We start from the raw sequence: 15,847 nt of genomic DNA, 5'->3' as shown, positions 1-15,847 counted from the left end.
TTTTTAATGGTCTTAAGAAAGTTATTGCCAGTCTATCAGTTTTGGTTTTGCTGTGTTCTCATGAACCAACAAAACTACCTTTGTTTTTCTAATTCCAAACTGACTTTCTATTTACATCAGTGATCAGTCAGCCAGGAAAAAAAAAATCATACTAGGAGAAAATCGAGGTTTTAAGGGTAGTGGGAGAACATGCAGTGATCATGCTAAATGAGGAGAATAAGTATAGTTCACACAGTAAAGCATAAGAGAAACAGAGGTCACTTTGGCCCTCTTGCCTTGCAGGTTTGCCAAGGCTCTTCAGCACATAGTTAACAAAACCACAGGTTGACAAGTTTGACACTACATTCAGGCTTAAAATATGTCTAGATGGATTGTTTTGTGATTTAAAGAGTAGTTTGGGTTAGAAACTGAACATTAGGGTTTGGATCGAGCTTTGTTTCCACCAACCCACCTTCTTTAAAACCAGCGTTCCAGTATTTCAAGGAGGAAAAAGTGTTCCAGGCTGCCTATATTATTTAAAAGACTAAACACCAAATACAATGATTGGTTATTCACAATCCTGACTTAGCCATGGGTATAATGGCAGATGGAGGTGGTCATGTATAAAGCAGGGAGCAGTACTTTATCTCCCAGATGTCTTGTGATTTCTAACACTTTTCTTCCAGCCAAGCTCACATCTGGTACCAGATTCAGGCAGGGAGAAAAGTGCCTAATGTGGCAGATGCAGAGTGATAAGGAAGAGGAAGGTCCAATCTTGAGTCCTTTCTCCTGTATCCTTCATGGATGTGTGTCTGTACCAGTCTTCCTCCACTACTGCAGGACTGCTGCTAAAAACTGACTGATTCTGCAGAGAAATGGGACATACTCTCTGTTTGGCAGGGCTTCTGGGAGTGTGATTTACCTTGGAAATTAGAGATGTATGCATTTCCCTCCAACATGCATAGTGAAACAGAGAGAGAGAGTGCGCATTATGAATGAAAGCAAAGTACTTTCTTATTTTTTTAAAAAATAATTAAAATATTTTAATATTTATTTAATTAAGAAACCATTCTGATACATAAAGAAAACAAGCTAGAATTTCGGGGTCTTACCTGATCTAAAGACCACCCAAATAAAAAATGCTTGAGGTGTAATCAATTCAATTCAAAGTAAAGTAATTCAGACCTGAAACAGGTGGGCCAAAAGGTGCAGCTTCCGACCACTTTGGGAACATGACATGCAGTTGTAATTAATCCATTTACAGCTTAAATTAGTTAAGTTAATTTTGCCAAATCCATCATCAAAAGGAATGGCAAAAGTCCACTCCTTGCTGGTGACCCATTTGGGACTGCAGCAATAGCCTGCTTTCAGAGCAGGCCATACGGTCATCGCGGTCCCCTGCCGATTGCATGGTTATTGTGGCCGGTGTGGCTGGAGGCTACTGCAAGCCACCGGGCTGCTTGGCCCCTCACCTAACTTTTCTATGGCTGCATCTGCACCACAGAATTAAGGCAGCTTGACACCACTGGGAAGTATAGCTTGTTGTGGCACCAGAGTTTTCTACCTCACAAAATTCCCAGAATTCCAAGGCACTGAGCCATGGCAGTTAAAATGGTGTCACACTCTCTTAATTCTGTAGTGTGGATGGAGCTTATGAATGCTTACTTCCATCATAATCAACATTTAACTGTTTTTTTTCTACAGCCAACCACATTGACAATGGCCACGACATCTAGTGGATTCAGAGAATTGTAGTTCAGTAAATAACTTTTTCAGCTTCTCCTCCAGGTAAAATAAAATGCTCATGGACAGACTAACTGTGAAAGGATGATAAGAAGTAGCCATTATACATGGTATCTTCCAATATGCTTGTTATTCTTCTTGAGTTCTGTAACACACACACACACACACACACACAGAGGAATGGGATTTGTTCGGTCCTAAAAGAAAATGAAGTCATTGTTAATTACTATCCAGACTGGTACAGAGAATGGTTATGCAAACTCACACAGGAAATAATATAGGGAAAATGACCAACTTTTGCATATTTCAAATATAAGAGGTTAGCTATTTATCATTCACACATTTTATCACTTATACTATCATATTTTATCTATTCCTGCAGTATGTAATAGACTGGGACGCCAAAAACCTAGTACAAATGATTATTGGTACATTTGCCTTCATGTTTGTAAGTTATATTTCTGCATTCCTCTCTTGACAACACAATAACATGAAAATCTTTCATGCCAGAGAAATGTCCCACTAATACATTGACTTTAAATTATTCATTTCATATGGTGACAACATTGTCTTATGTTACACATACCCAAAGATCTCACAGAGAACACCAGGGAAAACTGAAGAGACATTGCAGAAACAGATATCACTCCCTAAATATCAGTTGCTAGAGAACATGGGAGATTAATTTCCCCCTTTTTTTAATAACCTATAAGACCTCCTCTTCCAATATTCTTTACAAAACTATGACTGGATCCAAGCACTATCATAGTATAGTTCCTGAATTTTATGAGCCTTGGACTGGAATTTAAATGCTGCTTTTTTTTCTTTTTTCTTTTTCTTTTTGCTGATCAATTAACTCTACTAATTTAAACTGTAAACAGATTAATTACAACTCTGTGATAGTAGAAGTACAACAACCTTGCTTCAACATGGGCAATTAGAAATAAAACCAAAACAAATCTAATCTATCACTGAATTTAAAACAAAACGGGGAAAAAATACTCTCAACAAGGTTCCACAGAACTTGAATCACATTTAGCCAAAGTTTAACTCATGAGCCACTTCAGATGATTTAAACATCTTCCGTATTGAGATACTTTATCCTCAATAAGGAAAATTTTACTATATATCACTTGCAGAAATGTGTTACAGAGCACAACACATGTTTTTAAAAATTACACCACAGGTTTACAAATATAAAACTTTTGAAGAGTAATAAAACCGATCATAATAAACATGGTTTCAGTGGTGGACAATTGCAATGAAGTGTTGCCTCGCCCTTCGCTCTTTTCAAAATGATGTGTTTCTTGGTAGAGAAATATATTCTATGTTATTGCATTTCATAATATAATCAAAATACAGTCTTTCAAAGATTTTAAGATTAATTGTATTAGATATGGAAACAATGAACATTTCCTTGCTGTTTCCCATGCAATGACCCTTTAAGTTTATATGCACCCCCCCCCCCCTTTTGGCCAAATATGGACTTGCTCTTGAGTTACAGATGGGAGACCATTTGAAACAACCAAGACCTTCACATGGAAGTTTGAATTTAATGATAAATGAAAAATTTGCTTCATCTTTTTTTTATAAGAAATTTCCAAAAGAAAATTCACAAATCACTTCATAAATTTGATGAGAAGAAGCTCAGACTGTTTTAAGAAAGGGAATACTGTATGGAAGAAAGCAAAACCGATAGATCTAGCTTTTGAGTCCTTAGTTCTTAAGATTCTAGCTTGGAATTCCATTTTTTCTACCATGCTAGGGATGCTACCTCTTACTCTTCTTTAAGAGCTCCACAGCAGGACGAGTTTAATATTCTCCTCGCCATAGTGAAAATATGTGTACCTCTTGAATTTACATTTGCTTAGAGTAAATGGTTTTGAGAGTTTGGTTTGATTCAAACTTTCTTCATTCCTGATCCAGTTGATCCAGTCCAAAAGTTACTAGCAGGCGAGCATCCCAACACAAAAGATCAATTGGTGCTGCCATCTGATTTTGGATGTCTTACTAGTGCAAGGGTAACTTGGTACTGGTGATCATTAAATACAAAACTTGTCACAAATTAAATGATGGAAGAAGAATATCGAGTGTGGGATCTCATTTATGCAAATATCTCCATCAAAATATTTCTGAACATTTTCAAGGTAGGTAGGTATTTCAAGGCCTGTCTCAAAAGCAGGCCCTCCATGCCACTTCTGCTCATATCCCAACTCAGACCACTGTATTTCTCCCTTCATCAAGTTTAAGTAGTGCTAGCTGCCTTATAAAGAACTACTTCATGGGCACACTGACAGCACTTTCATCTCCCATAATCTTGGACTAAAAGGTTTTTGACTCAAAAGTGTGTGTGTGTGTGGGGGGGGGTCCACTGCTGAAGAAGAATTGAATCCAAGGTATCAGCAATAGCAATAGCAATAGCAAGTACATTTCTATACTGCCTATCAGTGCACGTAAGCACTCCCTAAATGGTTTACAAAGTGTAAGCTAATTGCCCCCAACAATCTGGGTACTCATTTTAGCGACTTTAGTCTGAGTCGAGCTTTAGCCCTTTTTTGCTAGTATTGAACTCGCAACCTTATAGTTTGTGAGTGAGTGGCTGCAGTACAGGCATTTAACCACTCCACCATCAAGGCGTTTGAGTTGGAGGGTGTAATGTGAAACTTTCTATCTATGTCTTGAGGTTATCTTTTGCCTCTTAATATATCCAAGACTCCTTATCAATGAAACCTGCCCAGCATTCACCCTTTATACACTTTCTTGAAATGTATCAGGGCTAGGATCCAAAATGTCTTCCTCTTATAAGTTTAATGTCTACGGCAGCATGTTTTGTGTGTCTATATGGTTTAGAATTCACACATGCAGAGGCTTTGGTTGTAACAAATAAACATTGACTTTATTGAATAGCATTCAGCAAGAATGTAGCTTAGGTAGAAAGGTGCAAGGTGGTATAGTTACATAAATATTACAGTTGCAAGCATTTCATAGTTTCCTCTTTAGAATCTCCACTACACTTCCTCTCCCATTCAGTATCCTTCTCTCAACAAAATTCCCTTCACTTCCTTTCAATTCTTTTAAACTCTTTTAAGCTTCCACCTCAACTGACACTCTCCACTGCACTCAACTGCACTGAACTCCCCTGTACACAACTCCTTTGGACTTAACTTAACAGACTTCCCAGTCACTCACTCTTTCCTTTTATGCCTACTCTTCCCCTTGCAGCCCAAACCAAGATTGGCTGTCAGCAAACCAGGCCTACCCAGTGACTCCATCCCAGAGGGGAATCAATTTTGTCTGGCATATGAGAGGAAATGTGTCAGAGAAGGCTTTGGTTCTGATGTAGACCAGTTGTATCATTAGGGTGGGGGTCATCCAGTACTGTAATTCATGATGTCACCCACCCACCCAACTTCCTCCCATACCACACCATATGAAATCTTTAGTAATTTTTTTGTACTAATGTTACTCATAAATCGTAATTCCCTTATAAAACTTTTTTTTAAAAAAATTAAAATATATTTTAAAAAGTTAATTTTAAAAAACTTAGGGCCTCTCATCTCCCACTGAGCCTGACCCCATTCACCCCATCTGTTCAGCCTTATAAAGGGACACAAGAGAATGTCACAGCCCATTTCTGCAAAAAGGCAGATGTTTGGGGAGCAGTATGGCTTGCTTGGAGTGAGAACAAGGAGTTTAAACAAAGTAAGGGTCTGATTTAGTCTGAGAAGAGAAAGTGTGGTGTTTCAAATGTTATATATGTGTGTGTGTGTGTGTGTTTAACCTCTGTAGATAACATTTTTTTCTTCATTTTTAATACACTTTTGACCCTCCCTCCCAGAATTGCTATCTTTCTGAAAGTTTGGTTTCGGACAAGATGTCTGTGGTGGCAGCATTGAAGGTAGAAGGATGGTATAAATTCTCATAGGAACTTTGAGAGCATTTAGACTAAGAACTTTATTGCACAGGGCTCCAGGCAGGGATGAGAATGGGACAAAAGGAGCTTGAAAGGGAACAGAACAAGTGGGGCATGCATTTTACTGCACACAAGGAAGTCTCTCACTCGCTCTGTTCCCTGCCCTTCCGTTCCCAATTCATTTCCAGAGGAGGAGATTTTTGAGAATTGTTTTGAACAGTTCTCAAAAATCACCCCCTCTGCAATGGATGGGGAACAGAACAGAACGAACGAAGGACTTTGCGTGCAGTAAAATGTGTTCGCCACTCGTTCCACACACGTTCCTGGCCCCTTCCGTTCTGTTCTCGTCCCTGCCTGGAGCTCGTGGTGCGATAAAGTTCTAACACAAAAGTTGGTGTCACACAGCAGGGACAGGAGGAAGTCTTTACATGTAGTTAAGAATTATATCCCTATTTGTGTCTTGCACTGGTATAACATTCCATTATACCACCCTAAACTTTCTCAAGCAGAGCAGGGGGGATACGCAGAGGACAGCAGTGAAAGCCATTTGCATCAGGACAGGAAGAGGACCTGCCAGTTCTAAAGCTGCTTGTGAGCCAGCATGGTAACTTCCTCTCCTGACAGAGACAGTTTTTGCTGCTCTCCTTCTCATTTGCAGCAAGGAAACAATATCGCTGCTGCTTCAACATGGCTGCCAAGATCTCCTCTTCCTAAACCAGCATAGTTAATGGTGGTTAGTAGTTGTACAATCATCTCTCCATATCTACAGATTCTTTATTTATAGATTTGACTCTCAATGGCTTGAAAATGTTTTTTAAAAATCAAAACAGCAAACCTTGATTTTGATATTTTGTATAAGAGATAACATTTTACTATGCCACTGCATTTAGTGGGACTTGAGCATCCATAGATTTCAGTATCCACAGGGAGCGGGAGTGGTTCTGAAACCAAACCCCAGCATATACCAAGGGCCCACCATAGTTTAGGGTGGCCAGTTGCTGGGTTTTTGTTGTTTTGTTTTGTTTGCTACAGGAATTTGAAAAATACAAGTACAAGGAAACAGAGCAAAATACCCTGAAGGCTGATTCATGGAAAGTGTCCTCCAAAAGACTTGTCCATGAGCTTCAAGTGTAAGTGAAGAAAAACAACATTTGAGTATCTCTCCAGGCATTAATATCTTACATCTTTGCAAACCACCATGGAGTAGAATATCCTTACGTTATCTGTTAATAGCAGAAGGTTGAGTTGTATAGATTTTTATGTTAAGATGCAAAACAGTGACACCTGGAGACTCAAATTTCTTGAGCAGAGAGGCAGGATTTTGTATTATGTTTGTTTCATCCCTGTATTCATCAAGACATTTGGCAGAAGGAATAAAAGCAGCAGAGGTTTTTTGTTTTTGTTTTTAAGGAGGGGGCAGTTTTTAACCATACATGAATTAGAAGTATTTGTAAAGGGTTTGTAGAGGCAGGTTTACCATCTTTTGCAAACATCTTTAGAAATAACTTCGTATTAGAAATCTCAGTGCAAGTCAAGTTGAACTACAGCTCAGCTGAAAGGAAGGCCGTTTTTCTGCAAATTGTTGTTTCCCCAGAAAAACACCCCACTTTTCCACATTTTTTTTTTCTGGATGAAGCTCAAAAGGACATGGAAATGTTGACTTTTTTCTATCACCAAGGCAACTAAGCAAATATTTCCTAGCTTTGATCCTAAACTAGGTTCACATACTTACACATGACTAAGGTCCAAAACACACTGCAGAAATAATCAAGTTTGAGACTGCTTTAACTGCTCTGGTTTAGTACTAGGGAATCCTGAGAATTGTGATTTACTGTGGTACCAGAACTCTCTGAAAAAGAAGATTAAATGTCTCATGAAACCACAGTTCCTAGAATTCTCTAGCATTGAGCCAGGACAGTTAAAACAGTCTCAAACTTGATTATTTCTGTGGTGTGTTTTGGCCCATTGTCAGATGAATGGATCAAGACCTAGTTACATAAACTTACACAGAAGCAGATGAGTCAGAGAGTAGAATTCCATATTGGTCATCACCAGTATAGACCCATTGAATTCAATAGGTCTACTCTAATTATGATTAACTGTAGCTCCAATTTGGTTTGTGGAAAATGCACATCCCATTGACATTAATGTCATACAGACATATAACATAAATTATAACACTGATTGGCCAGGATCACTGGAGAAAATAAAACTCCAGTCTCTCCAAGGAGGAAATTAAGGGCTCTGGACAGTTCTAAATAGTAGCACCAAAGCTTTCTCTTGTCTCCAAGATATTTGAGAGCAAAGATTCAGGATAGTTATAGTGTTGACTTTGCAAGACAGACAAGTACATAAATACTGAGCACTGAAACCCAAATAGCACGTACTGTCCTGAGTCCAACCTGAAGAAGATAATGCAAAGTATTTTCTGATTTATTTTCATGTGGTAACCACTTCTTAAAATATCAGGTGGCAAAATTTTATTCTAAACAGTGAACTGTTTCAAGGGGTGGGGGAGCAGGAGAAAAATGACAGCCAGTTCTGTCAATCGAACAAATTTAATGAGAAGCACCACTCAGTTTAATGAATCCTTGGGCTCCACTCTACTACCCTTTAAAGCAGAATTGCATACACAAGTATGTCATGACAGTTGTGGATCTGTTTTTTGGTGGTGGTAGGACATGATCCTTTTTTTCTAGAAGGATTAAATAAATAAGCAACTATTATTAATTTACAGGAGGAAAAGGTATAAGAATGATACTTAGTACAGATTAGTGACAGCCAGAAAATGTTTTATTGCAGATGGAATAATTCACTGTGTACTTCTGCAGAGGTATTAAAATGCAACTGATGGGCTATCCTCTCAATACAATTCAAGAGAGTGAGGGAGGAAAATCAACAGTGATAACTAATAATTGCCCGGTACTTGGAGTTACTCAGTGTGGAAATATTAACTAAGATTTTTCCAGAGGATTCAATTCTTCAGTTGTTTATCTATTTTTAATCTTGTGGAGGTGAGTGAATCACTGCTTTAATTCAGAGCATGCATCCAATAAATGTACAGCAAAATTTTACTTTGTAAATTACTATTTAGAAACAATCAACATTTTCTCATTGCAGAGATTTGGGGCAGGCTGTTGCATAGAAAATTTGGGGTAGACTGCTACACAGGGACAGAGGAAGATGTCTACTTCACTTTAACCTACATTTGAATTTTGTAAACCACATGTTCATTTGAGTCTCAGTCAGGTTGAAATGAACCTTGGACTGATTTTTATAAATTTTGCTTTTGAGGATGAAGTGGGGAAAAGACGGACCTGTCATGTTGCAGAGGGGAAATATCTAAACAGGAAAGGAAGATGATTGACTCAAGCAAGCTGATTCTGGCAATCCCCAATCCCAAAAATAAGCTTAAGCAGCACAAACAAATTCCCCTCTCTTGCTTTTTTTTTTTGGGGGGGGGAGGGGAGATCAGCACATAAAAAATATGTTTTTGTTTATTTACACTATACTATCTCTAAATTAGTTTTCTTTAACCTCGACACTGTTGAATCAGATTGGCTAGGTGGCAGCCCTAGCCCATTCATGTGAAGTGATCCCAGATTGCCTGCATAACTAATACAGGAAGAAAGTAGTAGTAAAGGGAAATGCTGTCAAAGAAGTAGTAAAAATGATGACATCAAACAAGATTTTAAAATGTGGATGTCACAAGCAAAACATTTTCCGTCAGGAAATGTTACTACCTGGATTGACGTTTTGGGGTTTAAAATCAAAATGGGACAATATTCTGCACAGCCCTTCCAAAAAACAGACTTGGTCATAGGCAAAGAGTCCAATGGACCAGGCTAGTGGGCTAATGACATTCAGCAAAAGGTTACAAACAGATTTATGCAAGGTCAAATAACTCAGTATGTAAACTTCAGTGAGGAGAAAGTATTGTCTGCACCACCAGGCACATTTATTAGACCTTTGACAATGCTGCCACCTACTGATACAGTGCAGTCTCCAGTGAATGATTTTTAAGACACTTCCCTGTTTTCCTGGATATTTGTCTGGAAAGTAGTCCTTTTTGTTTGCGGCTCCTGGAAAAATTTCTGCTGATTCATTCATCAGCTCTAATATTTACGGTCCACTTTCCAAGCTTTCCTTTGGATCAACATAAATTTATTATTATTATTTTGTTCTCATTTTTTAATTGTTTATATTTCATTCTGTCTCAGGGCAGCATGCCATAAAATCAATGGCCTGTTCCAGACTGCCAAAATAAAGCTGCTTCGGGACTCTTTGGAGGTATGCTATTTAAATGATGCATGGGTCCTAAGAGTCCGGAGGTTGTGCCAAAGCCACACTCCATTCCTAAGCACTGGAGTGCAGATTTGGTGCAGTTTCTGGATTCTTAGGGTGCATGCATCATTTAAACAGCATACCTCCAAAGAGACCCGAAGCAGCTTTATTTTGGCAGTCTGGAACAGGCCAATGTGAACAATTTGGAACACCTGAAAATGTAAATCAGTTGAAGATGCCTTGAAGTCTAAAAACATGAAATGCTCTAACAACACAAACTAAGATCATGTAGGTGCGTGAAGTGGATTAACTTATTAGATACCAAAGGCTTTAATAAAAGATGGTTTGGAACCTCTCTTTTAGTTGTATGACTCTTGAATTAATTAAGCCCATCCTGTAACGTATTTGAGCTGGCTCAACTAAAATTGATAGGCTTTTGCCACTGAGAGGCAACCAGTACAAAGGGGGGGGGAGCCTATTATAATGTTATTATTTGGAGGGAGGGATAATGGGTTTTATTTTGCATTAGTTTATTGTGTTGTAAGCCACCTCTATCCTGCGGGAGAGGCAGGATAAAAATTAAAATTTATTATTATTGTTGTTGTTGTTGTTGTTGTTGTTGTTGTTACCTTTCTCCCAAAAAAAATCCCACAAGCTGCCAATATTCAGGTTTTTCAGCATTTGAAAGCAACCTATTCACTTCTACCAATTAAGAACTTAGTTGCTCTCTTAACAGGCTATGGGAAATAAATTTAGCATAAAACGTTTCCAGTTATGGCAAAGTTACCAGCCAGAAGCCAGCCTAGAATTTAACCTTCACAGCTACTTGCTAAAGAGAAAAGTAAAGAAGAATAACAAAAGAAGTATCTGAACTCCCTGTATTTCGATATAATACCTTGTACAAGCCCAGATACATCTGTACAGAAGTAAATCCCAATGAATTCAGTTGAACTTACTCCCCAATTAATCACTCCATATGATTTCAACTACAGGTCCTTCTCGCATTTCTCCCTTGCTCCACTTCAGAAGCTTTTTTAATATGCATATATTTTCACTATGCTACCTACCAAGCAAGCTAGAAGGCAGCAGCAAAAGAGGAAACGTGTAGTGCAGGCAAACAAACGAAACTTAGGAAGCCACAGCCCTGAATCTGCAAGATCTGAGCAGAGCTGTTGATAACAGGGTGGCTTAGAGATCTCTCATCCATAGGATCATCATGAGTCAAAGTCGATTTTATGGCAGTTAACAACAGTAACAAATGCTACCAGGATTACCTTGCTACATGCAGTGTATTCAATCAGAATTTAAAACAAAAACAGAAAAAAGGGCAACTGTGCAGTTACAAAAATGGTCCCATTTTATGATGAGATTCTTTACACTCATTTTGATAGAAAGACTCCTTTGTTATAGTTTAGAGCCAGAAAGGTGCATTTCTCACAGTCCTCTGGGATTTTTAAATGGGCCTAGAGCCTCATTCAGGTAGATGCACACTTACCACCTGGCTTCTTCAGTATTGCACAACAGAATGTGTTTCTGCTAACAACCTTTGCCCAACAACCCTTCTAAGATGCTAAAATTTTATTTGTTGTGCAGATGATGCTGTAACTGAGAATATATTCAGCACAAAATCCACAGATTCTTTTGTATGTTTTCTTAGAATCATAGTATCATAGAATCATAGAGTTCGAAGAGACCATAAAGGCCACCTAGTCCAACTTGCCGTCATGCAGGATGGTTGTTGTTGTTGTTGTTGTTGTTATTATTATTATTATTATTATTATTATTTCCAAAAAATCTGGTTTTTTTCTGCATATAAAATGCTATTTCCTCCACAGAAAATGCTTTCTGTCCTGAAAAAGGTAAGTGCCAGTTTTGCACAAAATATGTTCTTAATGATGAAGATTCTCCTCAGTCCAGGCTTGTCCATATCAGAATCGCCAACATTTGAGAAACACGTATTTGATCTTTTTTTTTTTTTTTGCATTATTTTAAAATATTTTTCCAGTCCTAGACTCAGTAGCATCTATAAGCCTAACAAACAGTTTGGATCCTGTTTTACATACTTTGTCTTAACATATAGTTTATCCATATGGAAAGTGGTTACATAACCTATTGATTGTATCTATTGTTCTATATTCTATTTCATTTTTATTTTTCTATGCCAGTGCTGAAATCTGTATATGTAAGCAGCTTACAAATATGTAAACAATTTGTGACTTTTGCAGCTAGGGAACCCCATGGCTTTGAAATGAACAGCTCTTCCAATTCATGGTAAGAATTCTTAAGTATAACAAGTAATTATAGAATACTGCACATATCTAGAATGCATCCTATTTATCAATGGACAAATGCAACATCATAGTTTCCCACAGACACAGAATTAAAATGCAGATTTTACAGCACCATGCATTGATTAAGAACCCATGTTTCCTCTATTTAAAAGTAAAATGGCAGTTTTATTAAGGGTGGCCCAATGTTTTAGATCAAGTTTTTAAAAGAAAGAAAGAAAGAAAGAAAGAAAGAAAGAAAGATGGGAGCAGTACCATCTCTGAATATCAAATGAGTGGCAGAAACTTCCCTGCAACTTTCAGGGAAGTTGTTGGTGGCTTATCTTAATTATAGTTAAGGTGGAGAGGACAATCTATCTTCTTATTTACACTATTAAATTATTTACATAGATACAAAATGGAGATAGATTAGAAGAAAGTATGGGAAATTCAGAACATCTAAAGAGCAGAGTTTCCTTGGGGCAGCAGGGCTCTTTCCCTGGGACAAAGATAGTAAACCTGGCAGAAATGAAACAATCAGAAGGTGTCATTATAAGTGATGATGTATAAATGTGATTTAATAATCTAAATAAATATGTACATACAAAAATAATGAGATAAAATGCAAAACAAAAAGTACAACAGAATCTAAACCTACTGAGAGTGTCATGGAAGAGAATAATCGAAAAAGAGTTTCAAGAAACCAGGGCATGATGAACAGAGCTGCTATAGCAATTGTCTTGCAGCATAGAGGCAGCCATGGTTGTGCTCATTTGTTGTTGTTGTTGTTGTTGTTGTTGTTGTGTGCAATTATAGCTAGTCTTCATTCCCCCAACCTTTTTCTTCCATTTTCCTTTGCTTTAATTTTTGTCCCCCTGTTTTAGCACACAATGACATTGATCATAGCACAGCATTGACCAACTCACTCAGGAACTAGATACCAGGCATGGTACGTGTGCATGTGTGTGTGCACACACACACATTTCAAGTTTTAGATTTCATATTTTGTATGACTTATATTTACATTTATATTTTACTAATGTTTGTAAGTGTATGTATTTCATGTATGTAAATGAATTTTGCAATATGGTAATTGGTCACAATAAAACTATTGATTGATTATGTACACATAGCTAGTGCAATTTGTGCTACCAAAGCAATGGGGGGGAAAGGTCACCATGGTGACACAGGTCAGAGCAGTGGCATGCCAACACCCCACATGGAAACATTAGCTCACCCACATCCATGTGTTCCCAGTTGTTTTAGGGTGGTATGAGAGCTGTGTTAGTGAAGAGAAGACAAGCTGTTAGCACAACTTTAGATTTAGACCAATGTCTCCAATCCTTCTTAGGCATACTGTTAAGCTCTCCACTACTTAAGTCTCTCCTCTGTGCACCTGGTTAAAAGACAACTACATTTGTTATGTTCTCAGTCTGGAGGGGGAGAATGTGGATAGACCCATGGTCTGTTCCTTGGATCTTTTAAAGGAGCTTTTTTTTCCTTTAGTAGCTCTAACTTTTTGACTAGGTTGGATTTCCTCAGTCTATTTTCCTGATCCTGGTGTTTGTCAAAAAGAAGGGGGTGTATTATTTATTTGGTCAGGGATGGTTGAGGGAATCTGACATAATACCACCCCACCGGAAAAGAATTAGCCTACAGTGATTTTACAGAGAAGCTACACCTGTAGCAGAAATCAGCGACACACATACCTTGACTTGGTGATAATATCAACTGTATATAAATTGCACATATTATTGCCTGTTTAAGGTTTGTAATTGCTTGTGCTTCTGCATTAGTCAGGGATGGTGGGGAGCAAATCTACCCTGGTTTGTTTAAATAACAGAATATAAATGTATCCTGTTCATTGCTTCACATTTTATTTTGTACTCATTTGGATGAAAAGAGAAGTGAAAATAAATGTATGTCAATATTTGTGAAACCAAAAGATGAGGCAGCAACAGCATAGCTGTTAATGGAAACAACAGATTGCCCCAGTTCCAGAGAATTAAAAGAAATATCCTGTTTTGCAGACAGCAAAGCATGGGACTGAGCAATAACATACAGTGAAATTTCATACAGGTCTACTCAGAATTAAACCTCAATACATTCACTGTTACTTACACCCAGCCAAGCATTTTGGACTGCAGATTAATTTATTTATTTACAAAAGCCTCTGGATGGATCCAGGAATGGAGTTGTCAGCAAGTTTCTTAACTGACTGCTCAGTGGAGGCCCATCTCTAAGAAGAGGACAGAACTCTTAGAGGGTGATTTTTTAAGAAAGAGATAATCAAGCTGTCTCTTTCATTACATTTCTATTATGGAAATCCCCTATGTTTTGGCAGTATATATTATGTCTTCATTGCTGTCCATTCCACAAAAAGGAAGAAAGACACTAAAACTGGGAAGACATGAGAGGTGAAGGAGGTGGTGGTTTAATCTTCGTAATGCAAAAGAAAACTAAAGATGAAAATTGCTTTTTCTCTCCAGCTTTCCCAGTTGCTGGCTTCTGAGTATTAACTCTTCCCCTTTAAGGCAATGAGAAGGGTATAGCTTTGTACTTAATGATACCATCCAGAGGGTGCCATCAGGCAGACCCAGCAACATCGGGGACTGCCTGAAGGAAGAGGCCCCTCCCTCTTCAACTGTCATCTCGGCCTCAGAGGGAGCCATCAGGCAGACCCAGCAACATCGGGGACTGCCTGAGAGCTGGTGGAGGACTACTTCTGCCGCTGCCCCCCCCCCATGTCACCGGGGAAGAAGCTCCCCAAAATTGCGGAGGAATGTCTTGCCGCTGTGGCGGCTTTTTACCGGGGGGAGGGGTCATTGAGAGAGGCCCCTCCTGAAAAGCCGGCTCCCCAGCCTCCTGAGGGACGCTGCCACACACCCCACGCCACCGGGTGGAACTTCCCCCCCCCCCTGCTATTTTTGTGTGGGTGTTTTTTCATGTATTCTTAATTGCTTTATAGCATATGATGTTTGTACAGGGGGGTTGTAATTTGTGATCTATGATGTTTTAACTGTTGTATTATTGTTGTTCACCGCTATGATCCTTGGAATAGCGGTATATAAATAAACCATATTATTATTATTATTATTATTACCATCCAGCTTTTCAAACCTGAAAGGTGAGCATGTACATGCCCATGCATGCTTCCATATGTGTTGTGGCCTTCCTCAGCCTGAGTTCTTTCAGGTGTTCCGAATGACATTTTGCTTCATTTCTGACCTGCTAGACCTGGTGACAGTTGGAGTCCAAGACATGTGCAGGATCTTAGGTTGGAGTAGGCTAATTTATGGGAACAATGCCATGGTTGCACATGCTACCATTGTTATGCATGCATGCAGATGGATCTCTGCAGTGTGCTAATGCATGTGCCTATAATCACAATCCCCAGTCAAATTAATGCATCTCAGCACAGACATTTTGTAATTTTTTTTGTTTTGTTTTATTGCATTTTTCACACATGGCAAATGGACTTCTGAATACAAAGTAGGAGGAAGGGTTTGTCACTGTGATTCTGTTCCACGCACTTATAGGAAATGTGTAGAATCACGTTTTATGTATACATACATTGATTCACCAATAGCATAAAACATAAGAGCTGCCAAGTTCAAATAAGGGTGCTGCAATTCAGTCATGTTGGACTAGTACAGAATAA

The sequence above is a fragment of the Sceloporus undulatus genome, chromosome 4 (assembly GCF_019175285.1).
Source record: "Sceloporus undulatus isolate JIND9_A2432 ecotype Alabama chromosome 4, SceUnd_v1.1, whole genome shotgun sequence".
Classification (NCBI taxonomy): domain Eukaryota; kingdom Metazoa; phylum Chordata; class Lepidosauria; order Squamata; family Phrynosomatidae; genus Sceloporus; species Sceloporus undulatus.
This window is presented reverse-complemented; position numbering follows the sequence as displayed.